Genomic DNA, 26,492 nt, shown 5'->3' on the forward strand with positions numbered 1-26,492 from the left:
TTTTCTTTTTTGAATGTGGGTATCAACAGAAATAAAAAGATAATGAAAACCTACTTGACATCCCACTTTATTTGATATGCAATGAAAACCTCCTCTTAGAATATGGCAACAGGCCATCAGTTCTCCAACTATTTTTAGTTTGATAATTTATGTGAATGGGTTAACGGCAAAAGGAAACGTTCCTCTGCAGATAAATTGTTATATTTAAACATTTCAGTCAAAATATGAGAATATTTGTTTATGATTGCCACAAATTAAGGAAGACAAATTATGAGATTTGAATGAATTAAAAATAAAAGGTCGCAGCTGATTATGTTTATAGCACAACCATTTAATGAACTATGTGATTTCAATTATCAGTAAAATGATTCAGCCTTGTACCATGTTCAGAAACCTTTCTATATCGATGGAGAAGTCCATGAAAATGTTTACATTAGTTGTGATAACACATCTCATATAAAGCAAGGTTTGGAAAAAATATGGTTTAACATGGTTTGATATTCGTATGAAAATCTATTTTTAAATTTTTGTATTATAAAAGAAATTTTCATTGATCCAAACGTAACATATTTGACGCCATGTATGTACGTGTTATTCGTATAATCTCAACACAATAACAATATTTTAGCTAATATGAAATTACAGTTTATAACATAAATACATCCATAAATTTTATGCAAGAAAAAACACATTTAAACTAGATTAAAAACTTTTATAGCACACTAGTTTTTTTGTAAACAAAGAAAATTGGCACAACCATTAGCAAAATTAGCTTGCATATTTTTCAGCCCATTATTTTCAAACGATAAATTAATCCTATTATTTAAAGAGAGCTTACGGCCAATGATTTTAGGGTATTGAGAAGGGGGTTACTAGTTTAGACTGCTTAACAGTTCTAATTAATAAATATTAAAATTTTCTAAAGCTATTATAAAAAGGTAAAGTTTACATTTGATTCATGGAATACGAAGCCGAATTCAAAACGTTTTGAATAGGCAAATAAATATACATAATTAGGTTGGTAACATTAATACCATCTCACGACAGGCTACACTGGATACGATAACACTACTTAAGGTCAAGTGCAGCCCGAATATGTGATCAAGTTACATTGTTAGATGTATAGTTTTATTCCTAAGATAAATTATAAAGGAAATAAAAATTCAATTCAATGATGGATTCATCAATTTGTTAAGGCAACATGATCTTTATTTCTCTCTCAGTTATGTCTCTGTCGTCATAAAATCGTAATATTTTGTGTAAGTTAGTACTAGTTACCATCTCAGGTAGGCACCACTGGTTTTATAAAGTTTCATGTAGCCTGCCTAGTTGATCAAGACACGTTTGTTGTTTCAGTAACTAGTAAGGTCGTAACGTGATTTTGTTCTACCTGTAACAAACTAATTAAACGACTTTGCATGTTACGTTTAATTTTGTTTTTTGACTTCTACTTTGAAAAATATATAAAAAAAAAAGAAATACTCAACAAACCACAGAATACACAGCACAAATTTGTAAAAATATAAGTAAGTTGGCAATACTGCTATATTCTCAGGGCAGTCAATACTGATTACCATAGCATTACTTAAGGTTATCGGTAACCTGCATAGTTGATCAAGTCACTTTGTTATACGCGTGGTTTAATTTATAAGGTTGTGTAACGTGATGTAGTTCTGAAATAACAAAAGAAATTAATGTATGGCACATGTGATTCAATTACCTTTTCATTTTTGTCTACTAATTAATGCCAATGATAACTGAGGTGGTATGTAAGGAAATTATATTTTTACGGCAATGGCGCGTGGTTTATGAGTGTGGACCTTTTGTTTAATCTGAAAGAATCTGAATCCGCTATCTGGTCCGCCTAGTCGAAATGCGATAGTTAATTTGTCTATACTTAGAATGTATATCCTGGGGTCTATCAAAATTACTGGTTCCAACTAGGCCAGATTGAGGTAATTAACTACATAATATTATTTATAATATGAACAATTTGGGCATTCTACCTGTTAAATTGTCATAGAACTGTTGTATATGCGAAATATTTATTTTTTGCAAGGATTTAACTATATGGATTAACGTTACTTGTAATCTAGGCTGACTTGCCTGAAAAATAAAGGATATGTAAGAGTAGGGTTGTTTTCCAGTTTAATGATAATTGTGTGCATTCTGGTTTAGTCAAATTTTTCTAGTTGTTCATGTTCAGAAATCGTGATTATTTGGGTCATATGCGAGCAGGTACATCCATGTTTATGTCCTTTTAAAATTTGAACTTGTCAGAACAAATACAATCTATCTTACTTTTAGGATTGTCCTTTTAGTGTTTGAAGGAAGTAGGGTTTACACATATTTTTGTACACAAGACTATAATACCTTATTAGAGGTATAATTACTACGAACATTTAAATATAATGTTTTGTTTTGCTTTTCGAATAACTTTTGAAAAGAAAATATAATGTTTTGACAGGACAATGCTGATGATAATAATTATCATAGTAATATTTACATTTGTATCTTTTGTTTTCCGGCCGTGTCGCCTTGCTGATATTTATTACTTTGGTTGCGCAAATGTTTTCCTCGAGGCGGGATAGAACCGAGACAAAAAATTTCGTCCAAATATAGCCCGTAAATTTCTTTTGGGACAAATCAAAGAAAATGTTTAGGTGGGGAAAATTGTGGTAAACAACTTGGAGATGGCACTTTAACCATCAACAAATTATTTCTATACAAAAATAACGTTTCAACAAAAGGTTATACAAATCACTTCTCCGTCCAATTTGGCAGTATGCACCTGTTCTGGGGTTTTAATTCTCAATTAAAAAGACTCCAAATTCATTAAAATCGAGTTCTGCGGATTATCATGAAGACGCCTTAGTAAAGTTGGAACTCTATACTTCCCGTGATTTAAATATACCATACAATACGTCGCGGAAGTGTTGAAAGAGGCATATGGGATATTGTATCAATGCATAAGTGAGCACCCGAATATCATCTTAACTGATGTAGTTCAGTCTCTGTCTGTAATGTAAATAAATTTAAACAAAAAATTCAAATTTTGGACGTGATCCACTGTGTTGAAACCTTCTGATATGCTACATGTCAATTAGCCTTTAACGCAACTATATATTTTTCTATTTATCATAACCAAACTGGATATGACTTACGTCCTATAAACTTAACTACATAAAAAATAGAAAAAAAAAGAAGAAATAACGTAGTATAAAATCAAGTTTGCAAAACCACTGAAACGGCCATATTCTTCCACTCATTTGTTCAGTTTATGAAAAGGTTTTTAATTTTGTGTACTATAATCTTTACTCACAAGAAGAGGCTACTGACGTGGCAACGCCAATAAAAATTTTTGTTGGTGGTACTAGGTCGAAAAATGTTAGACGTGTCCAAACTTTCTCAAACTACAGACTTGATATTTCCTTAGTTTTATAAAGTTTTTCTAGATATTTTGAGAGAGAGAGAGAGAGAGAGAGAGAGAGAGAGAGAGAGAGAGAGTGAGAGTGAGAGTGAGAGGTCATGCTTTATTTAAAGAAGCCAAGTTTATGCCATTCTGTTTAAGCAAGTGTTCAAAGCCTCTTAAAAAATTTTTACGGATCGGTTCTATGGATTTAGAATTAGTTTTGTATAAAAGGGTTTCATTCCATTTTCAGCATGTTGTAAACTTACGTGAAATATTTCGATAATTATTTAGTCAACATATTTTATAAATACGATTAAGAAACACATGTAGATAATCAAAAGCGGAAGATGTTTGAATAAACGGAAAAAATATATGTTTAAATGATTTAAACGCTGTTTTAACGCATCAATTTTTATTAGGAGCTATCGCTCATACTTTAAAGACAATTATTTATTATTCTATTTTCATTTTCATATCCGTCATTCGGTAAAAGCTGTGCTGTGATCCTGGGTTCATGTTCCAAAACGCGATGCAGAGGCCGTACAGCACTAAAAACCAAGTCAAAAAACTCCAGAAGACGAGGTTGAACATTGGTGGTCCGTAAGCGCCTCCAGAGACTGTCGTGTTGGAGGCGGTGGCGTTGTCTGTAGTGACCGGCGTTTCGGCGGTCGATAGATCCGCGGGTGGATCTTCTCTTTTCCTCCGTACTGCGCCGTCGAAGGGATAATTGACGATGGCGAAAAGGTAGCGTACGTTCTTGTTCGCTTCCAAGGATTCCGTCATATTTCTTAGCATCCATTTCAGATGTCTAACAGCCGGACCACGGTCTCTAAGATGCATCCGGTCAATGAATTGGTAACCGGTGAATGCGATCCAGTGAATCTGCCCTCTTCTCTCGTCTTCCGAAAGCTTGTGGCCGATTTTGCCTAAAAGTTCCAGCTGTTCTAAAAAAGATTCGTAACTGTTGACCGCAGTGCCGATGAATTCGGGCGGGGAGAGTCCGGTATCGGAGCCGATTTCCACGTCGTACGTCTTCCTAACGGACTCTTTTTCGTCGAGATAAACCACTTTCGCGTCGTCGTCGTACATCGTCCTGTACATGATCGTGTCGACGGATTCGTCCCAGATCAGCGGATAGGAACGGAGGCTCTCCACGTGGAATGAGGAGACGCCCGGGATGTGGAGGAGTACGACGCTTTGTGATAAGTCGAACGGGTGCTTCAGCGTCAGGCCGGACCAAGCTCTCGACTCGAACCTTTTACCCATGAAAAGAGGAATCGCGCTTTCCAAACAGCTTAAACGGAGGGGCTCTTTTCCGAGAAAAAGGTAGGAACTCGGAGCGAATAGGATGTGGATCTGCCCGCGCAACGTCGACGAGAAAACCGCGGTTACGGACAAACAGACCATCGCCACTATCACCGACATAGTCCTTTTCATTTTAAAATATAATACTTATAAACTTACGTTGTTTTTGAGAAATCTCTTGAGTTATTTCGTTTCTAGCATCAATTTGTGAATTAAAGAGTTTAAAAAATCATATGTTCTCATATTTCATTTGTTATTGCTAAACAAAATCCACATTAATTTTCAAAAAACACATTTTAAAATAATATTACAACTTATTAGGCCTTAGGCTCAATCTTGTCGATTTTTTAAATCCAAATAGCTCAACTACATAACAAAAAAACCCCAGTCAAACGTCCTGTCGGACAGTCTCAGTGTTCAGACAGTGGTTAGAGGGAGTCATATTAGGGATCCACTTATCACAACAATTAGGCAGAATTTAATGGAAATAAACAACAAGGGTATGGACTCCTTCTTGATATGGGTAAAAGCCCGTAAGAATAATAAATGCAATAATACTCGCAAAACAGGCCGCCAGTTCGGGGATAGTAAAACCAGAGGTCACAGTCATTGACATAATCTTGCCTTACCGCCAGAGAGAAATGGACACCTTTTGCTCCTCTCTCAATCTTCTGAGTCGGTTCTATTTGTTTTACAATGAACACGACAAAACAACTCGCTACTACTTTTTTTTACTTACGTGTATATATGAGAACAGTTGTAAAATTTTCTGGCCTATTTGTTCTGAACTTTGTTATATTTAACAAATATATAATCCTAATAATCCAATAATCAAAAAAGGAATCTCCAGCGAGCTAGGTGGAGGTGTCGTTGGTGGGTAGACACCGACCCATTCTCGATAAAGCCCTGCGCCCAATATTAATATTAAAAACATCAGTTGCGAGAGATCCGTGCCGTTCCGTTGTTTCTATGCCTGGGGCTGCCACGGCGCCGGGGTTTGCAGGGACTTCGCTCTGCTGCACCGTTGCCTTGTAAAGACTCAAGGCTTAATGACCAATAACCCCCCCCCCAAAAAAAAAAGTAGGATTTACATTTAAAATGAAACCAAAAAGTCCTAATTAAATATGGGCTGAATCTCAGCAGTTTCGGAGTTATTCCACTCTTTCTGATTTTTTAAGATTTCACGACCTTGCTTAACTCCAAAACTTAAAGGTTTTTGACAACTCTATTGATAACATTGAAAACTACGTTAAATTTCCAATAAGATGTGATCAAATCTAAACTTGTAAACCTTCGTGAAATAAGCGTTATTGTAGCGAGAACTTTGAAATTTTTTTTTCAAACTTGAAAAACTTACTATGGTGATTTTAAACTACTATTTCCAAACCTATAGTCCGGAAAATTTCAGAAAACGTACTCCATTTAATATCCTTTTTAGTATTGCAATTGCTTTTTTAATTACTTTTTTCAAATATGAAGAAATTAATGAAGGAAAAGAAAAAAACGTGGTTGAAGGAACTCCGAAACTGTTGAGATTCGGACCATAGTTAATTAGAACTTTTTGTTTCTTTTTGAATGTTGAATTTACTGGCAAAGTTTGTTACACCAGTAGCCAAGCAACCAATATATAATCTTCCATAACTAGCTCCTCTATTTGGAAAAATGTTTCCTAGTTGGTACGATCAGACTCAATAAAACCAAAGGGAAATTGCCTGTAGGTACTTTCAAGTATGAATCGGAATATCCTTCTCGTCTATCTACTCTGCTGGTGTTCAGTGAGGCAGTACCAATGATTCCATTCTCTATTCGGTATACACTACAGCCATTATTATCAAGCCCGATACTGCCATCCCAGCAGCAAACCCAGACCAATTAGTGGCCTTAAGAAACCTCCAGGACCATCTAACCTATTTGGAAGAATGGGTAAAAAATGTTAGATCAGTCTCAACGAAACAAAATGTTAGCAAATAACCCTCCTGGACTGTATCATCATGTACTCAATTTATTACATTTCCGTTCCTCTCCCAACAGCTAATGCCATGCAATATAAAAGATTTACTTAGATCGACATTTTAAGACTTGAAAATAGATCGAAATGCTGACTAGAACACCCGTACGTAATTGAACTGCGTGGTTCAACCAACCTCGGAAGAATTCACTAACTCCAGTCCAAAATTCTTCGAACCATTGCACTAGCAAAGAGAACTGAAGATGAAATTACTGTGTAATTTAATATTTAAGAGTTTATGATTTTCATCAATTTTTATACAAAAGGTTTTGACATTGTTTGATTTTCAAACTGTATAAAAGAATAAAAACTAGTTCCTCGCTTTTTATTTTGTATTTACGGCACAAGAACTAGGATATTAGTTAAAAAATTGATGATCGAATTTATCGCTTTTTAATCGCAATATCTACTGCGGAAATTATTCGTTCAATTACATTTGAGTGGAGTTTGAATGGACGGCCTTGTGGGTCAATGTCACACTTGATTTATCCGTTGCAACGAGTTATCACGCTTCCTATTCAACAATTGTTTATTTTTCTCTTTTCGATTCTAAATTAAAATGGTAAACATTGCATACGTTACAGTTGTAAACAGATCCGAATGTGGAGCTTAGGCTAAATGAAATATCCAGGCGCTTCGTGATAAACGATAGACGTATTACAGCACGTCAAATTTTATTTTTGTCTTTTAATGGTAATTTGAAGGTAATCTTTGATTTTCAACGGTACTTTTATATGCAACAAGTGATGAATGTTTCCCACTAGTCCGGTTTTGTAGAGTTGGTTCAGAATTTTAAAATATCTAAAATATCTCTATGAAGTTGAACGGCATTTAATCAAGAAATGCTTAGTTATAACTTTTAAAAAATTATTGCCTATATAGAAAAAAAAAAAAAAAAAACGGTTGGACATTTTAGTTTGCCTATCGTAGATACTCTGGTTTGTCAGACGCGTTTCGCCTTCTCGCCGTCGTCAGTGCAGGTCGGGGTTCCGTTTAGCAGCTGTTACTTTGTGTTGATTGTGATGTGTTCATTGGTTGTGTGTTAAGTGAGTTTCTCGTTTTTTTTTCGTCGTGATGCTACATTTTATGTATTTATCTTGTCTGTCCGATGTTTTTTTCTCCTCATCAGCATCTTATTTTGTATAGCTTTTTCTGTCAAATTAAACTTAAACTTTTCTTTAAAACATTAAAAAAACGTTGGAAATCGAATGAAATAAACATATACAGTAAAATTACTGTATATTTGCGAATTTGCGAAATGGTCATATGAAAATTATTTAAAATTATATATAAAAATAGGAGATTCTTTTTTATTTGAGATAAAGTGATATAAAGTTGAATTAAAAAATAAGTAAACTGTTAAATATAAATTAATTGATCTTTAAAATAATATATGAAAAATTGGAACTACAAAACTTTATTTGAAGTAAAAAATGGGTTAGTTTGAAATAAAAATGGTTAATTTGAAGTAAAAACGATTAATTTGAAGCGAAAAAGAATTAAATTGAAGTTAAAACAGGGTTAATGGAAATTAAAATAGGTTAATTTGAAGTTAAAAAGGGTTAATGTGGAATTTAAAAGAGGTTAACTTGAAGTTAAAAAGGGTTAGTTTGAAGTTAAACACAGTTAATATGAAGTTAAAAACGAGTTAATATGAAATTAAAAATTTGAATTTGATTGGTTGGTTGGTTAATTGGTTAATTTGAATTTTAAAATAATTTGCTGTAAAAAAAATTTAATTTGAAGTTAAAAAAGGGGTAACATGACTGAGAAAGCTAATAAGAGCTAATAAATAAATTTTTATATTTATATAACTTAACTGAAGATAGCTCAAAATGGACGGCATTATTTTAATAATTAAGAATAATAGTAGAATAAATGTAAGTAACATCGTGACATTATCGTTTAATATTCAATTTAATTAACCAATTTGTTCATTTAGTCCCTGATGATAAAGTATTATAGGTTCAAAGCGTGGCGAAGCCCATTCTTAAATAATTAGCTATGGCGACTTAATTCTCAAAGTTTGAGTAAAAAAACCCTCAAAATCTAGAGGAAACAAGAGATACCAACTACACTTACACACACGTGTGAATAATAAATCACTTCCATCTTTCTTAAACTGTTTTCATCCATCTATTTATACTTTCTCCGTTATCTCAAGTTATTTCCATTAAACTATTATCTGTTAGGCACTTAAATCAGTAGAGATTTTTTTTATAAAACAGTTTTTTAAACTTTCTTCGTTTTTCACAAACTTACTTGCGTACAATTTCAATCAATGATTCTTTGTCACAAATGTAATGTAATCGATGTATTAGATAATTGGGGCCATTTTATCGTCAAGTTTATGAAATATCTTGAAAAATACCAAAGTGCTTTTTAAAAGCTCGTAAAGCAAGAGTGCATCTGAACGGATCGGAAAGAGGTCCTTTCTTATGACCCTCCCCTCTATACTTAGCACAGCTGGAAAGATTAAAGGCTGCTATTTTCAGGATTGTGGGGAGGTGTTGTTTTTACCGACATCATTGTAACGTAACAGAATCGTCAATATTTATTGCAGTGAAAGATTTTCTCTTATTTCCGGATTAGTTCATTGCCTAAAAGGATGAGATATATTAGAAAAGATTGTTTTCCCATGTTATATTATTTTTACTATTAACATCCTTATCATATTAGTTTAACTACTACCAACTTACAATTATTTACTACAATCTTCGTTAATATTATTGTTACTTGAATTAATTTATTATGACTGAAAATAAATAACGACAGTAAAAAAGAAATGAAGGCTGGCTTCTCAGTTCGAGGTTCTTACAAACTTTTTTTTTATCTCAACCAAGACTTACATAAATATAATTATTAACTGAATGAAGTAACTTGGTCAATTGACCACTAAAACCTAAATGGGTTAATATTTATAAGTAAAGTTTATCACTTTACTAACAGCTCCCCGTGGCCACTTCATAAGTCGCTGAGAATCGAGTCTTGATTACACGACATTCGAAAATGGCAAAAAGAGGGAAAAGTCGAAGGTTGTAGGTTGAGATGGAGAGTTGGTGTTCGGCAGGATCGAAGTCACGATAGCTCAAGTGGTAGAGCAGCGACATATTTAGCCGAAGGTCGTGGGTTCGAATCCCGCTCGTGACAGTGACTTTTTTAACTTAACCAAGACTTTACATAAAAAGAATAATTAATCGACTGAAGTAACTTGGTCAATTGACCACTAAAACATAAATAGTTCTTACAAACCTTTAAAATGTTATTATTTTTCTTATTAAATAAATTTAGAATAACTACATTATCGTATGGGTGGGTGGTGTGAATATCGAAGAGCTATATGCGATGTGGCACGCCATTGGACTCGTAAAATCGGGGGAAAATTTATCCTACCTCGTGTCAATTGACTCTCTGAGGGCGTTGTCGGCTCTAAGAGATAATAAGGTTAAAAGGTGGTTGAGGAATATCAAGTACTCTATCACCCTGAGTGAATGGTATATACATATAAAAAATGTATTTAAGAGTGAGTTGGTTTGGGTATAGGAACTGATCGCATTGGGGGCTGAAATGACCTACCTACCTGTTGGATAGCCGTTGGAGTCCGACCTCGGAGACCGGATGGATAAGACGGAGGTCTGACTCCGATCTGCCAACACCCGGGGTGGGTGATTCTACGGCCTACCGGCAATTTATTAAGTAATTAGATCAATTACAAAAGCTGAAATTGACGGAGAAATAGTAATACTATACGGATTTATGAAAAATGAGCGGCTTAAATAGCTAATCTTTATTGTTTTCGTATTAATATTTAATATTAGTTCTCGCTAGTGTTTTTCCTCGAACGCACTTAATAAAGTGATAAAATGTTATTTTCGAATTACTGGTGGAGCAATTGATCCGGCATGAGCCGCCTTTCATTAACGACCGGGCGAATTCCGATCGTCTCAACTCCGGAGGCGTAAATCTTACAAACTTGAGATCTTAACTAAACACGCTCGATGTCGGGTGAATTCCGTTTGAATGCCGAGGTACACAGTTGTGGGTTAACTTTTTGATCATTTTCAACTTCCGTCCCATTGTTTGGACTTGCCGGCTTTTTAGAGTGGCCAAAGTTTGAAACAAAACAGAGTTATTAAATTAACTGGTGGCTTCGAGTAAGACTTCATTTTTGTTTGAATGTTTTTAGTCCTGTCACATTACTGTACGAGGTTAATTATTTTAGATTTAGGATTGGCAGTGGTTAGTCATCTCTGAGATATTTATCAATAGCTAAGCTTTCGGCCTATACATGTGTTTCTTCAGGGCTAACAAATGGACCTTTGTTCCATCAAATTAGCCCTTTTTAACTTAAAATGAACTTTTTTTAAAGTGTTAAAAAACTTAGAAGATTGTCTGAAATATAAGCATGTAAAGTAAGAATCGTGAAAAGTGGGAATTTTTTAAATATAAAACAATTGGGTTCTTTTGGAAGATCATTTGAAAATTAATTAAAATTAAAAGTTATATAAAATTAAACATAAAAATAAAGGATTCCTTTTTTTTTAAACTTGAGTTAAAGTGACATAAACACCAATGATTCTTCTATTAATATGAGATTTTTAAAATAGAAAATAATTGGTTCATAAAATATGTATTTTATATTATAAAATACTTCGATAATTCTCGAATTAATGGAAGAATAATTTGTTTTATATTTAACTTTTAACTCTTGTTGCACGATTGCACTGAAGTTTGAATTTCCTGAACAAAAAACGAACGAAAATGAAGATTTTGGAGCCGACACTAGAGGCGACGAGTCATGTCCTCGGTAAATGCACCAAAAAGAATGTTCAGATATGGCCAATTTTTCCCCAGAAAAAAGAAGTAAAAGTAGAAGCAAGAAATAATAATAATAAAAAATATTCAAAAAGCCATTTCTCAATTCCATCAACAGATACAACAGCAGGCTTCGACATTTAATACCGTTAACTACACCGTCTCAAATTATTTTATACCACAAATAAACATTCAAATACGCATAAATTTTACTTTACATGCGTATATTTCATACCATCTCCTAGGTTTTTCAAATTGCTTTAAAAAACAAGTTGGTTTGAATTTAAAAAGGGTCAATTTGTAGTTAAAAGGGATAATGTATATTTTAAAACAGGTTAATTCGAACGGTTAATTTGATGGAAAAAGCTATACAATTTTTATATATAAATTACAACAGAAACAATCATCACTTAATTAATAAGAGCATTTGTACGTCTAGGTTTTATTGACAGCACAACGAAATGTTGTAATATTCATTTTCGAAAAAAAGTTATATTTTATAACATTTATATGTTTACATTGTATCATCAGTGGAAGCTGGAACCTGGAATTATATAAAAAATAAATTATTATATCGTTTAAAGGACTGGATCTGTATACTTACATTACAAAATTACATTTTCCTTATTATACTTTTAAATGATAACGTTGACAGTTTTGAATATTGCATGTTTGCTTGAAAAGGTAATGTTGACTTTAAATTGTCATGATTCCATTTTATAACCTCTCTACATTTCTGGTATCATTTTACTCCACTGACTTGTCGACATTTAAAAAGTTAATTATTTTATAGTACACGGAACTCATATAGATGCGAATAGAGCTTTTTCCGGTACTCCCAGGACGACTCTACCTTGAACCTTGTTCTTTCAAGGCTCGTTTCGCAACTTTCAAATTTGTCGATCCCATTGAACCGTTATACTCAGGTTTTTGTAAAAATTGAAACCATCGCCAGTCTATCGTGTTATTATTTAATTAACAAATTTATAGATACTGAATAGAAATAACAGTGACTCAAATAATTTTTGGTCAATCAAGAAAATCATTTCGAAACATGTACGATTACATAGTTACATGAAATATGTATATTACAATATATCCCCTTATTATACCTTTTCCGTTTAATTTAATCAGGTAATAGTCTAGGAATCACGCATTCCCCCAGACAGCGATTAGCTTGATTGGATATTGCAAAAATAATTAAACGCTGGCTTGTTTTCAAAAGAACTTTTATATTGGATAGTTTTCCTGTAAATAAAAACACTTCCGTTTCAACATCCTATTGATAATGTTATCACACAAAAAACAATAAAAATAACAACAGATAAACAATCGATAAAACAAGAAACTGTTGTACTATTTATAATGTATGGCAAATTATGTTGAAATGGATGTTTCATTCATGATTATTTAACGTTTTTAGTAACAGAATGATTTAGAAAACATACAACACATACATAATCAAATATATAATTAAGTTCGTATACGTTTGTAAATAACGCTGCCTTAGTTAATTTAGTCAGGTGTATTAATTTAGTCAGCTGTGTTAATTTAGTCATCTGTGTTATTAAGTCAGCTGTATAAGATTTGGAAGTTACAGAATTGAGAAGTCTTGATTTTTAGTAACTATTAACAACGTGTACATTAATTATATTTTTAGGTATGTATTACGAATTTTCTCCATCTTTATTTACTCATTAAAGACTAATTTTTACAAATAACATTGGAAAATTCAAAAGGCCAAAACATTGCCAAAATCAACCCACTTAACGAAACATATCCCTCTTCGTAGTATGGTTCTTATCATAATCGGCAGAATGTCTTACAAAACAGCATAAATTCCATATAATTATAATACAAACATGTATGCAAAAATCAATACGGTTACCGGTATTAATTTAGTCAGCTATATTATTAAGTATTAACAATGTGTAAGTGAATTATTTTTTAGGTATGTATTATTCTGTCAATCTTTATATCCAGTTATTATTATGTAATCTTATGTATTTGTATTCTTTTTAGAGTAATGAAATAATTTTATAAAAATAACAACGTAAAATTAAATATTTTATGGAATCTGTGTAAAATCACGTCTCCCCAAGAAAGTGTTGTTATTTAATTTAATTTCCGTAAAACACGCTTCACGCAGAAAACCCATTATAATCCGGGGTGATCAATAAAAAAACACATCATAGCCTGTGACGCCAAGAAGTTAAATAATTTATTACGAAAAGTTCAAAATAGCAATTACGTCAAATTTTCCAATACAAGGACAACTGAAAATTGTACTACGCCGTGACTCAATTGGGAAAAATTGAAAACATCGGCCCGTCTTGTTGTTTACCAAGAATTCAACTACCGTGGTTAAATTTTGCGCACTGCATCTTGTCAATCAAATCGTCCTAAGTTTTCCGAGCTCACATTTATTATAGAAGAAGTAAAAGTCTTTCTAACTTGAATGATAAGTGGCAAGTTCCAGTCGATCTTTTCATATATAATCTCAACAGGAGCAAATAATCAAGAGAAATAAACAATTATGTGTATACAAGAAAGAGCTCGATTTTGAAATTGATTAGCCCTTACAAAACACCTGAAAGAAAACAAGCCAGGAAAATTAATTAATTAATGTCAGGAAAAAGTAGACATGTTCATAATTTTATATGTTATGTAAATAAAGCGTTCCCACCTAAACCGGTGGTTGCAAACAATATAAGACGAAATCATTTAAGAGTATAACAGTTCAATAAACAATATTGCATGAGTGGGTACATGCAATGTCAGGGTGATGATTGATTAGTCGTTTTTTGTTTGTTGGAACTTCTAAACGGGAAGTTTTGCTTTGTATGTCCAAAATGGTCTAAGTAAAGTTTTTTGTCTTCCGTTAAGTTATCTCGTGTGGGAATTTTGAGCCTTCTACTACCACTTTAATAAAGAGAGCTAAACATATTGGCCTAAATACGAAATTCAGCTGTAAGGGGCTACACCCAGGTAGACGTCGGACCTCGTATTTCCCTCGGTATACCAGATAAAGTTACACGGCCTCTTTGCATCAAAGGATCCGAAATTAATATTGTTTGACGGCGTTGAATTATGCGTCGTTGCTTAAATTTCCAAATACTGCAGCAAACATCCTTACATCAACTCGTCTTTCATTAAGAACTCTGATTGTAGAGTAACCAAGCAATAATTTTATTCCGCTTCATAACTCCACAACCCCAAAAGAGGACGGCAGGCTCATTGCTGTTCTAGTGCGAAAGGAGAAAGCAATTTCCTCCGTGCAAAGGATCATCCTTGGATTATCCTTACTCGAATATTACCTTACTGGACGAATGAGAGTGTGAAAAGAGTTGTTCTAAGTACTTTACTTAAGTGGAACTCGGTTGCTTTTTATTAAGAAAAAATAAAGAAAACACTACGCATAAGAAAACAATATAGTTATAAAAGATTCACCAGAGAAATTAAAATAGTCTTCGAAAGCGAGAAAAACATACTGTAAGCATCACACGAAATCCTCATGTACATTCACTGTTTTAAGGCTTATTTGTTACATACATTAGTTAGTAAGTTTCCGTATATGTGAATTTATTTGTACATGTATTTTTGTATAAAATAATTTGATTACTCGAAAAAATAATACCAATACACACGATTATATAGTAACTACCTATATGATAAACACGGAAAAATACAGAATTTATATCCACAAAAATTGCTTACACGTTAATCCTTAATAAAATTAAGAATTCTCAATACTGCATTCTCTTCTAACCATTATCCGGCTGTTATGTTAGATAACTGCTAATTAAATTAACGTGATTGATTAAATTATCACAGCTGACTAAATTACTACAGCTGACTAAATAAACACTGCTGACTAAATTACTACAGCCGACTAAATTAACACAGCTGACTAAATGAACAGAATATCAATTTAATTTTTATTCATATTATTTACAAAACCCAGTTATAACCACTAGTTATTATTTTTATATAGGACAATCTGCCCATATAGTCATGTTGATCGGACTCCCTTTTTAGGCAAATAAAAATGCATAAAAAAGTAAATAAAAAATAACGATAAACTCTGCGAGTAGGCGAGTCCACCAGCTCCCGATCGTGAAAGCCCACAGTTGATTCTGGATATGGGAGAAAAGACCGTTTTTAGGGAGCTTTTACACATTTTGATATTAACTCGAGAGAATCGAGAGAAAAGTGTGAAGAGAGAAGCGTAGGAGGCTTACTTTATACTGATTAAAAAGGTGAGAAAAGGGACATGAGGGACAAATTGGGAATATGGAAGGAAATAAACAAGATGCTTCTGAAAACGACATTACCACGCAGTTTGTAGATAACAAAAGAAAATATTTCCTGGCCTAAACAATGCACTTGTGTACATATATACACAGAGCCGAGTCTATAACATATTTGAATATGAATCAGCCACCTCGGTGTTTTGGTGTTCCATGATAATAGACCATTATCTAATCCGTACCACTTCCGAAGTTAGGCTCAAGGGGCTATCGACAACATGGTCATTTCAGCCCCAACGAATGCAGTTTTAACCTAAACACGCTCACTCTCTCGTTCATTCTTAAATACTTCTTTTTTATTTACCTATCACTCAAATAGGGTGATGTAGTGTAATATACTCTTATTCTTTTCAATCTAAGGTCCCTTTCCACATAACTATACATACCCCACCAGTCTAATTGAGAGTCGATTTGCTATTTGATATCCCGCCATCGTCATAGTATGACACACATATATTCTCACGACACGTTAAAAAAATCTGACACCAAACTTAATATACATACTATATTGAAATTACCAGCAATCAAAAGATCTATAAATACAAAATTACTTCAATTTCCTCCAGAAATCGGAATAGGCCCAAAGATTCGTGCCGTACTCGAGCATTATTGCCATTTTGGGTGGCACTTGTTCTCTATATAGTGCCAAGGAATGACACAATTTAATTAAGTGGGGTACATGCTGGCCTAAAAGTAAGTGTCTGTCTGTCAACTGCGTATGGTAAATTCTTTGTCTAGTTAGGGTGGTACTTTCTTGGGCGATTTAGACTGTCAGGGGGAGTCTTGACGTGCAAGAGCATCTGAGACCAAGCTGCCACTTTTTCATTACCATATTCTTTATTGCTCGTTTGGCATCAGCGATAGTAAGGTCTGAAGTGTGATCCGTACCGGCTTTCCCTGCATCGTCTGTACGTTCGTTGCCCTCCAGCCCGACGTGTCCAGGGTACCGAGACAACCGCTACCGTTTCGAGACGCACCAACTCAGCGTATCTTTTGAATAAAAACACGACGAGAGGATCCACCTAAAATGTCTAAGAGCCCACAACATATCGAAAGTCAGTGCATCCTCCCAGGATTGCACGCGTCCAAAGGGGCAGCTACATGTCCATACCGCCCATGCTTTAATGTAGTTATTCTAAATTTATTTAAGAAGAAATCTTCTAAGATACCAGCCTAATTTATAAATGAAAACAATGGAAAAATTATCATTGGTCGTATTAATTTATCATTGTTAATCACGAAGTTACAGATGTTTGAAACAATAATAATGTGCGATGTCCATTTGAGCCTGTCTATTGACGACGACGGAGGTAAAGATACAGGAGTTGGGGGGACAATCGACAAACTTTTCCTTTCGCTGTATGTTATGGTTGTCCTGAAAATGAGGCAGGTTAATGGTTATAAAATAAAAACAATTAAATAAATGATCTTAAACATTTTTTAAAAATTAAAGCACCCTCCATCATTTCTTCTCCATCGCAACTTCTCCACGCCCTCTGAATATAATTTTGAGTCTTTATTATTAACAAATTCCGTAAATGCATTTTTTAACGATTTTTGATCAATAAATTTTTTATGTTGTAAAACTGTCCGGTCCAACAGTTATCGTGTTGTCACATGTGAGACATGGGGCCGAGCAACAGAATGGGCGTTTTTCGATTGACCAATGAAGGCTTCAATAGTGCCAATTTCAGGTGCATTGCTTCAATTTTTCATCATACATTTCGGCATTGATTGCTTCGGCAGGATTCAAGAAGCCGTATTAAATAACCCAAATGAAGCCCACCAAAGAGTCACCATCACCTTTTTTTGATGTTGGCAGCCTTTGGAAAATGATGTGCTGCTTTTCCTTTGACACTATTCAGAACGTCTGCTGTATCGTAGATAATCCACTTTTCATCAAAAGTAACAATTCTATCCGAAAAGATTCGTTTCTTTTTCGGCAGTGTTGCACAAATTTCACAAACGATGATTTTTTTGGCGGTCGTTTACTTCATGACGAACCCAATTTTCGAGCTTTTTCACCTTTCCTATTGCCTTGAATGTGGTCAGCGACGGTCTATTTGCTAATTAAAAGATTCTCTGCAAGTTCTAGAACAGCTGTTCTGGGATTTTCCTCGACGAAAACTCGCAGAACATCATCATCTAGGAAAGAAATCCTTCCACTACCTTCTTTGTCTTCAAGGCTAAAATCTCCCTCGCGATATTTTTTAAAACACCTCTGAACGGTACTTTTCCTCTCATAGCAATCGTCCCAGACCATTAATGTTTCTGGCCGTCTGGGCACCCTTCCGACCGAGTTTAAACTCATAAAATGAAATTACGCGAAAATCACGAGTTGACATCTTAGTAAAGACTGGAATAATCTCAAGTTAGGTCATGCTACAGAGGTAAACTAACATTTTTGTTTAGAAGAGGATTAAAAAGTGTTGGCAAAATAATAATTTATCAAACTAAACAGTTTATTATATAGAGGGGTAATCGAAAGAAAACATTAAAATCTGCATTACTTTTCAGGCAACCCAATATTCTCGTCGGTACTTCGCCATGATTCATGTTAAGCTCTTTTTTTTCATTCTTTTGAAAAAAAAAATTGCCATGTTATTTTAATTAATTTTTTTTAATAAATTGAAGTTTAAACAAAAATTTAAAAAAATGTTTATGACCCGTTCAAGTATCACTTTGTTAAAGTCTAATGATCTCGTTTGTCTTTTAATTAAAAGTATTGTTACCTACATTAATCGTGGCCCTTTGTAGGGTCAATATTAGTCGGATTCTTTTATCGTTTAATTAAACGCCTCATCTTCAAAGTAGATCTGTAAAGTTAGAAACTTTTTTTGATGAATGAAAGCTTATATTTTAGCTTTTTCATTAAGGTTTCTCGGTTGTTATCGGATTGGTTATACAGCGTGATGAATATTATATTGTAAAATTTACGAATTGTTCTTTCAATATATTCTATAATTAAGTTGAGTTTGTCGAATTTATTTATAGATATTTTTTTTTAAAGTATTCATATATTCACAGGATGTTAAACGGTAAAAGGCAAACTTTATTTTTGGCCTGGAAAAGTTTGCTTTATGGAAGGTTTTATTTGGCCGGGTAGGAAATGGTACGTGGCACAGAAGGAAGCTTTTATTACAGAAGAATTCAACAGAGAAAAAGGCTTTTGACCCGAGGGTGAAAACAGAAATACCAGATTTTTTTCCGCCGAATCGGGAGGGTTTGTTTACAAGGGCGACATTGGTTTACCCTCGTACGTACCCTGCGGCGAATTGCGCCTGGTAGAAATTCGGTATCATTCCGGGACTCCCTCCCCGTACAACTGAAGGTGGGGAACGGACACGTTTTCTAAAAATACTGATCAGGGTTCAGTCTTCGGAAAGATAGGAGTTGGGAAGGGTCGGATTTTTTTCGCTCGTCGCGAGTGTTACGAGTCTACGGACGAGTCGACAGTGTGCCGTGGAAAAAAATATCCGCAATGGATGCAAAGGTCGCCCTCGCTTTTAGTCCGGAACTTCAATGTAAGTTTATGAAAAATACTCGGTAGGAAATTTTCTCCTCGTCTATCAAATTCAAAATGAATGACATTGAATTTCATCATCTAATATCTTTAAATCTCCATCGAATGTATTTTTTACTCAAAATTCTATTATACAAAATACAAATATAAAAGATGAAATAGGATATAATATACTCTATTGTATTCTTGTGTATATTATTCTATTTTTTACTACTTTTTATTTTTAATACCTTTTTTATTTGTATGTAATGTTGCCATTTCTACTCATTTTCAACCAACCAACAAATTATATGATCAGTTTTCTTCTGTATGTCTCGTTTAGACTGTTCTTTATCTTCTATCTCTATTATAAATTCCATGGATTGCTAATATAAAAAGAATGTATAGTGTATGTGAAAAAAGGTTTTCTGATGAATCCGACTTAGTTAAAACGTGTCATTCGTGGCTCTATATAAAGGGCGTGTAGGAATGTTACTCGATATAAAATTGACAGTAGCACTGCAGTCGTTGAATACCCTTTTCCGATTTTTGAGGATATAGGGCTATTTAATAGTGTATGTGTATATACATATATTCACTGATAGGCGAAAATTCCACCCACTTATAATATAACTTGATTTGTAAATATTTTTATATATTAATCAGTTTCAGGTTTTTTAACGTTTAATAATGGAGTCTTTGACTAAAAAAGCAAAAATAAATTGCTAAGGAAAATGAAAAAAAGACGGACAGATAAACTTTGTTTAAGCCACTGTTAACATTCAATATCGCGTATTTCCTCCTCTTGCTTTAATTACATCTCGATGACTCCTCGGCACACTTTCTACCAGTCTGGAAATGTCTCTTTGCTGGAGGTTAGACCATTCTTCACGAAGAGTTCTTTCAGGATTGTGGAGTGTATCATGAAGTGAGGGACGTTCTTGTTCGTCTTTTGAGGTTATCCCATGAATGTTCGATGGGGTTCAAATCTGGAGAACGGGCTGGGCAGGCTAAGACCCTGAAATTATGTTGTTGAAAGTAGTACTATGTGAGCGACATGTGGTGTTATCGTGCATTAGAATAGCATTGCCGCTGATTTCATCGAGGATAGGCAGCGCGTTATGTTTCCAAAATTTCATCCACATAGCGACTGGCCGTCATGAACAATAACCAACTAACTCTGTGCGACTCTTCATTGAAATTCCCGCCCGCACCATTTCTGAGCTACTTGAAAAGGTTAACTCTGGGAAAAATTACAGGCTTCGTACCTTTCATTTCGCCTTCTCCACACTTGTCCGCGCCCATCTGGAGATAGTAGAGCAAATGTACACTCATTTGTAAAAGTACAGCAGACCAATCGAGCAAATGCCAGCCTTGCAACCCTGTGTGTTCTGGTCAATTCTGGTCCCCTTACGAGGCGAAAAGCAATCATTCCATACTGATTTAATCTTCTTCGAGCAGTGCGTTCAGAAATTTGGACACCTCGAACTTTCTGGAGCTGATGAATCGCTTGAACAACAGTAAGGCGCCGGTTTCGTAAAATACAAAGTCAAAAAACGGTCATCCTCTGTTCTGTTACCCTAGGGCGTCCAGAACCGGGCGTTTTATGGTAGGACCCAGTTTCTAGAAAAACGTCTAACAGCGAGTTTTGTAGGGAACTCCGATGGCAATAGCCGCATACCTGATGGAACGCCTGTCAGTGTATATATATATATATATAGAGAGAGAGAGAGAGAGAGAGAGAGAGAGAGAGAGAGAGAGAGAGAGAGAGAGAGAGAGAGAGAGAGAGAGAGAGAGAGAGTTTGAGATTTTTTTTTAGAGTATTGGGAGTGAGGGAGTGAATGTATTTTTTGAGTGAATGTATATTATGGTGGACCATTGACTACCCGATAAATCTTGACATTTACAAATCCTAGTAGGTCCTTCCACTATCCAGAGGGGAGCAGAAGCTTTAGATCTTGGTGCTGGCTTCTTATTGCACCTAAGCTTAAAAATATAGAAAATGTTTTTATTCCGTAAAAGAGTTAAATAATATTTATTGACAATTTAATATTTTACATGGCAGTAAAATTGATCATCTTCATTTATCAGAAGAAAGAGAGGGTTCCTACCTTGGCAAGTCTAATTTCCTAATCTGCCCTATGTTTCATATTAACCGTTTAACCCCGGAATTATTTAACGGGGTCTAAAGATTATGCCTGAATTTTTATGATCTATCATTTTGAAAATGTAATAACGTTGCCTTGAGGCAACAGTGGGGTTCGAGGGTTTCAAATAATCATTTATTTTATTTATTTATTTTGGCATAAACTAAACAAATATGCTTACAAAAATAGATTTTTTGAAAGAAGTAGCAATATAAAATCTTCAAAACATAAACAAGCATCTAAAAAATAATCAAGTAATATAAAACAAGTAAAACACACAAAATAGGTATTTTGACCTGGTAATATGCTCGAGTAAATTTCATCTGGAATCTTTCGACGAGAATGTTTTGTACGATATCTTCTTCATCGAAATTTTGCAAATCCGACACAGTAATTTGCTGTTTGGCTCCTATTGACTCCTTCCCTTCCGAAGGATTGATAAGTTTGATTAATGTTTGTCATAAAACATAAATAAACTAATAAATAATTATGTAAATAATTTTTTTATTTATTCTAGTTATGAATATATATCACATATAATTTAACGTATAAAATTTTTTGTCATCAAATAAATATTGTAATTTTGTTGTTATCGATCATTTTGATTTGCGTACCCCTAGGTCTTTCAGACATTCTTAATCTGACACACTGAAGATGGGGAAATGCATTTGACGACGGACTAACTCAGAGAGGCAGACCAAAATTATCGGTAACAACCAAATTACAAGTTCGACACTGCAGACCACACGGAAAAATATTACAAATAAAATAATGTTTAATATTTCGGTACTAATCGCCCTTGAAATCGTTCCACTTATGTTTTAAAGCCCACCATTACTGATAAAAGTAGTAACTTTAACCAAATCGCCATTTCCCAAAACTTAAACATTTGATAATTACCAAATGCATTTTCCTTGGAAAATATTTTTTAAAATTATTATTTTATTTGTACCCTATACTTGTTTCTACATAATAAGTGTTAATAAGTAAAATGTAAAAACCAGCCAATGCTGGCACTCAGTGTGAGGGATTAAATGGCAAGGAGACCACCGTCGATTAAGGGATGTGGCAGGTTCTCGGGATTGGAATCTGTAGAGAAGGCTCGACTAGTAGGATTAGGGTGGGTCGAGAGGTTGGTGTGAAACTTTTGAAATCGGGAACGGATTAGTTCAATGACATAAGGAATGTTGAGGTTCTTGTGGATAGCAAGGTTAGTAAGGCGCTTTGACAATTTGTCTAAGGACATTTGATTGGAAGGATTCGATGCGTTGGATGTTAGATGGCTTGGCAGAATCTCATAGTTTTACTCTGTATGTCCAAAGTGGTCGCAGTGTAAGCTTAGTTTTGTTTTGAGGGTCAAGTTAGATTTTGGTCCTAGAAATCTTCGTAGTTGTCCAAATACTCTGTTGAGTTGTTGTCTCTTAAGTCTTGTGTGAAGATTCGACGTCAGACTGCTGTCTAGGTACAAGGTTTTAAGTATTTGATTTGAGAGGAAGTAGGTGAAAATAAAATAATAATCAATAAAAATTGACTTACCTGAGGGCTTTTAGGTGAAGGAGGAAAGTGAGTGACAAAAGGATATAAAAAACTTGTCGAAGTTCATGTTAATCCACGGTGAAAATGAGCTTAAAATGTGCTTATGGTGGAGAAAATATTTGGTCGTAAAATAAGTCCATAGGGTTTTTGATAGTAAATTCAATGAAAATTTTTGATCTTTGTAAAGTAATTTACTGAACAATATATGAACCATTTTCTATGTAATTTTGTAATTCCGTCCTCCTAGATCTCAGGTTTTTGAGCCATTTCACTCGTGTTTTTCGCCTCCTCAAGCGAATTAAAGTTTTTCCTCATTAATAGAATTTTTCAGAGAATAAGTAAAAATCTGCGGGGCGATGCCAATCGAATATGTTGGGTGGGTAACTCAGCCAAGTTCCAACAATTTTTGGCACTTCTGTGAAGATTATCTGGCGAGCATTATCCTGGTAAAAAAATTCCGATCGACCAATCCCGGTATTTTTTTGGCTGTCTTGAGACGCTTCAATTGTGTGCTGTTTACACTAAAATTAACGGTCTTAGTTTGGCGGTTTGGCGTAAGCAGATAATAATAAAGCACCTCTTCCCAGTCCCACTAAATGCACATTATCTTCTTAGGATAATCCGGTTATTGGAGTTGTGAACGATAGGTGGCCGTGTTTCCCCAAGGATTTTCTTCAATTAACATTGTCGTATAGGATCCACTTTTCAATCCTAGTTATCAACCTAGTTACATTGCGTTTTCATTAGGAAATGTAGATGGAAATACGGCCCAATTCTTTTCAACATGTGGACCCGTATATATCGCTTAGACAAACATATCAACTTTTCAGATGGGCTGAAATTTTTATATAGAATATGCTGTCTCCGCTTCGTTCAGTGTTGGTTATTTGTGACAAAAGCGTGAATTTCGTCATCATCAACGGTTGAAGGACGACCAGAGCGCTTTGCGTCTTTCGAATCAAAATTTCCGCTTCTGAACCGAGCAAACCACTTCTGGTCAGTGCTTCCTTTTAAAGCTCCATCATGCACATAAATTTTCCTAGCAGTGAGCGCTGCGGTTTTCTCTTTGTGGTAAAAAAAAAGACCTATTAAAGAACGAAATGCACTATTTTTTCCATTTTAAAATAGCACCTTGCAAAAATACGAGATCTTGAAAGAAACTGACAAATAGAAATATCTCACCTAATCCCTTTTCAGGGTGTGTAAACAATAATAACTATATAAACATTCTTTCAGCACACAAAAGTGATAAAAAATTATTGCAATAACTTTGGGGACAAGGCAATAATTGCTTTATAATCCCCAGGCTTGGACGGCATAACCCATGAGTTGTTTCACGTTCATGACAAAATATTGAATATAGGGATTTAATAGCTACTTTCCCCTGCTTACCAGATTATTTATGGGTTTTGAAAAATCGAGTTTACTGTAAAGTTAACCCTAAGTATACGGCATTTGCTTACAAACTTATTTCGCAATCATCGAACGTAGACGAGGCTATCACAGTATCTCCCAAGGGGCAATTTTGGATCCTATACTTTTAGGGAAAAGAATACATTCGTGTCTACTGTATGTAAAACTTTGCTTATAAACTTATTCATTGGTTTATCTATTTTGATGACATAAAGAAATAAATCAAGCTTATTTCAAGTCGTCGGGCAATAAGGAAGCGAAGGAGCTGTCAAATTACTGTCCGTCCTTATTGCATCAAATTTGGAAGATTTTGACAATGATGATGACGTAGAAGACCAAATAAAAAATGATCGAAGGTAGAATAAACCTATCCATTCTCATTATCCGTGAATCAAACCCTGCATTACAAGTTTACAACTGCAGTACCAAAAGGGTCAATTTTGGGCTCTATAATTTTTTGCATATATATATAAACAAAATAATGTACATCAGGATCAATTAAAATTTTAAGATTTCTACATGATTAACTTGTGATTTGATTGTTTATATACGTGATGCAGTCTGTCTGTACTCACTGGGTTGGTCTGCATTTCGCACCTTCAGTGTGTCTAACTCAAAGCGTCTCAACGACCAACACTGTGAGGATAAGCAGAGCAAAATGATACGTATCGTCAAAAAATATTCATAACTGCAATAAATATAAAACTATTTACATAATTATTTATTAGTTTATCTATGTTTTATGGCAAATAAAATTAGTCAAACTTATTTGAATCTTTCGAAATGGAAGGAGGCAAAAGCAAGTATACAACAAATTACGGTTTCTCTCCATAATGTTTGGAAGATTTTGGAGATGTTGATGTCATCGAAAACAAAATCGACGACCTTCTCGATAAAAGATTTCAAATGGATTATATTACCTACGTTGTGTAGTTTTAATTTATTATGTTTTAGATGCTTGTGAATGTTCTGAATATTTCACAAGGTTTCTTTTTCCAAAAATCTTATTTTTGTAATCCTATAAATTTTTTAAAAATTGTTGAACCCCACTGCCGGCGCAAGGCCTAAAACCTTATTTTTATAAGCCAGTTTGTTAAGTTTATGCAAAAATAATATAAACAATGGATATTTAATTCCATTACACCCCTTGGGTGATTAAGGGCAAGATTCTTTGATTTTCAAAATGGTAGGTCTCACAAGTAATAATCTTTAAAACGACTTTACGCTAAGTAAAATGTTAAATTGTCAATAGCTAAAATATTATTTGACTATTTTATTTCTGGAAAAAATTAATTTCTTGGTTAGTTTTTTATTTATTGTAGTTTAGGTGCAGTATGAAGGCATCTCAAAGATTTATAAGTGGATGGGCAGACCAAAAGAATTGGTAACGAACAAATAATAAATTAAATTGTGAAATTAAAAAAAATCATATAGTGAGACAAACATAATAATTACGACTAAAACTAAAACAACTAAAATAAACGCCCGATTATTGTAGTGGGACATCTCAACTTCTCCGAGGTATTTCTCGGTCAGAGTCATTGTGTCACTTGTATTTCATGGATTTCATTAGTTGAGAGCATTTTTGCACTGCGGAAATCTCTAGAAGTTATTTGTTCTAGAAGAAGTAACTCCACGAGCTACCTGCAATAATATTGCAAATAGTTGTTCTTGTTTGTTAACGTAGTAGATAATTAATAATAGTTACAAAGCCCTGATGGAATGGATTAATTTCCTTGGAAAGTTCAACAAAGGAATTGAGTCTTTCAAAATGGCCCCTTTTAATATAAAATTTGTGTTCCATTATTTACAGTTTTATTTTAGTTTGTCGACGAAAAGGCTTGTAATCTGGAAGAAATATGACTAGACCATTATCTCGTTTATGTATTCAAAGCGGTCACTTCAAGACAATGGATGGAACGAGACACCTCCAAGAGGGAGGTGTTGAATCTCCTTTGTCTCCGGCCGCCTTTCCCTTTCACCTTTAGACAAAGAAATAAGCAGAATCGAGGGACAGAGAGACAAACATAGGAAGAGAGAGAGA

The 26,492-nt window shown here is 34.2% G+C and overlaps 1 protein-coding gene across 1 annotated transcript in view; it reads left to right on the plus strand.

Moving 5' to 3' along the window:
* LOC106661441 (probable 3',5'-cyclic phosphodiesterase pde-5) overlaps positions 1 to 26,492 on the plus strand; it is a 257,518-nt gene that overhangs the window by 29,236 nt on the left and 201,790 nt on the right. The gene's annotated exons all lie outside the window — the stretch shown is intronic.

The sequence above is a fragment of the Cimex lectularius genome, unplaced genomic scaffold, assembly GCF_000648675.2.
Source record: "Cimex lectularius strain Harlan isolate CLEC.00 unplaced genomic scaffold, Clec_2.1 scaffold23, whole genome shotgun sequence".
Taxonomy (NCBI): domain Eukaryota; kingdom Metazoa; phylum Arthropoda; class Insecta; order Hemiptera; family Cimicidae; genus Cimex; species Cimex lectularius.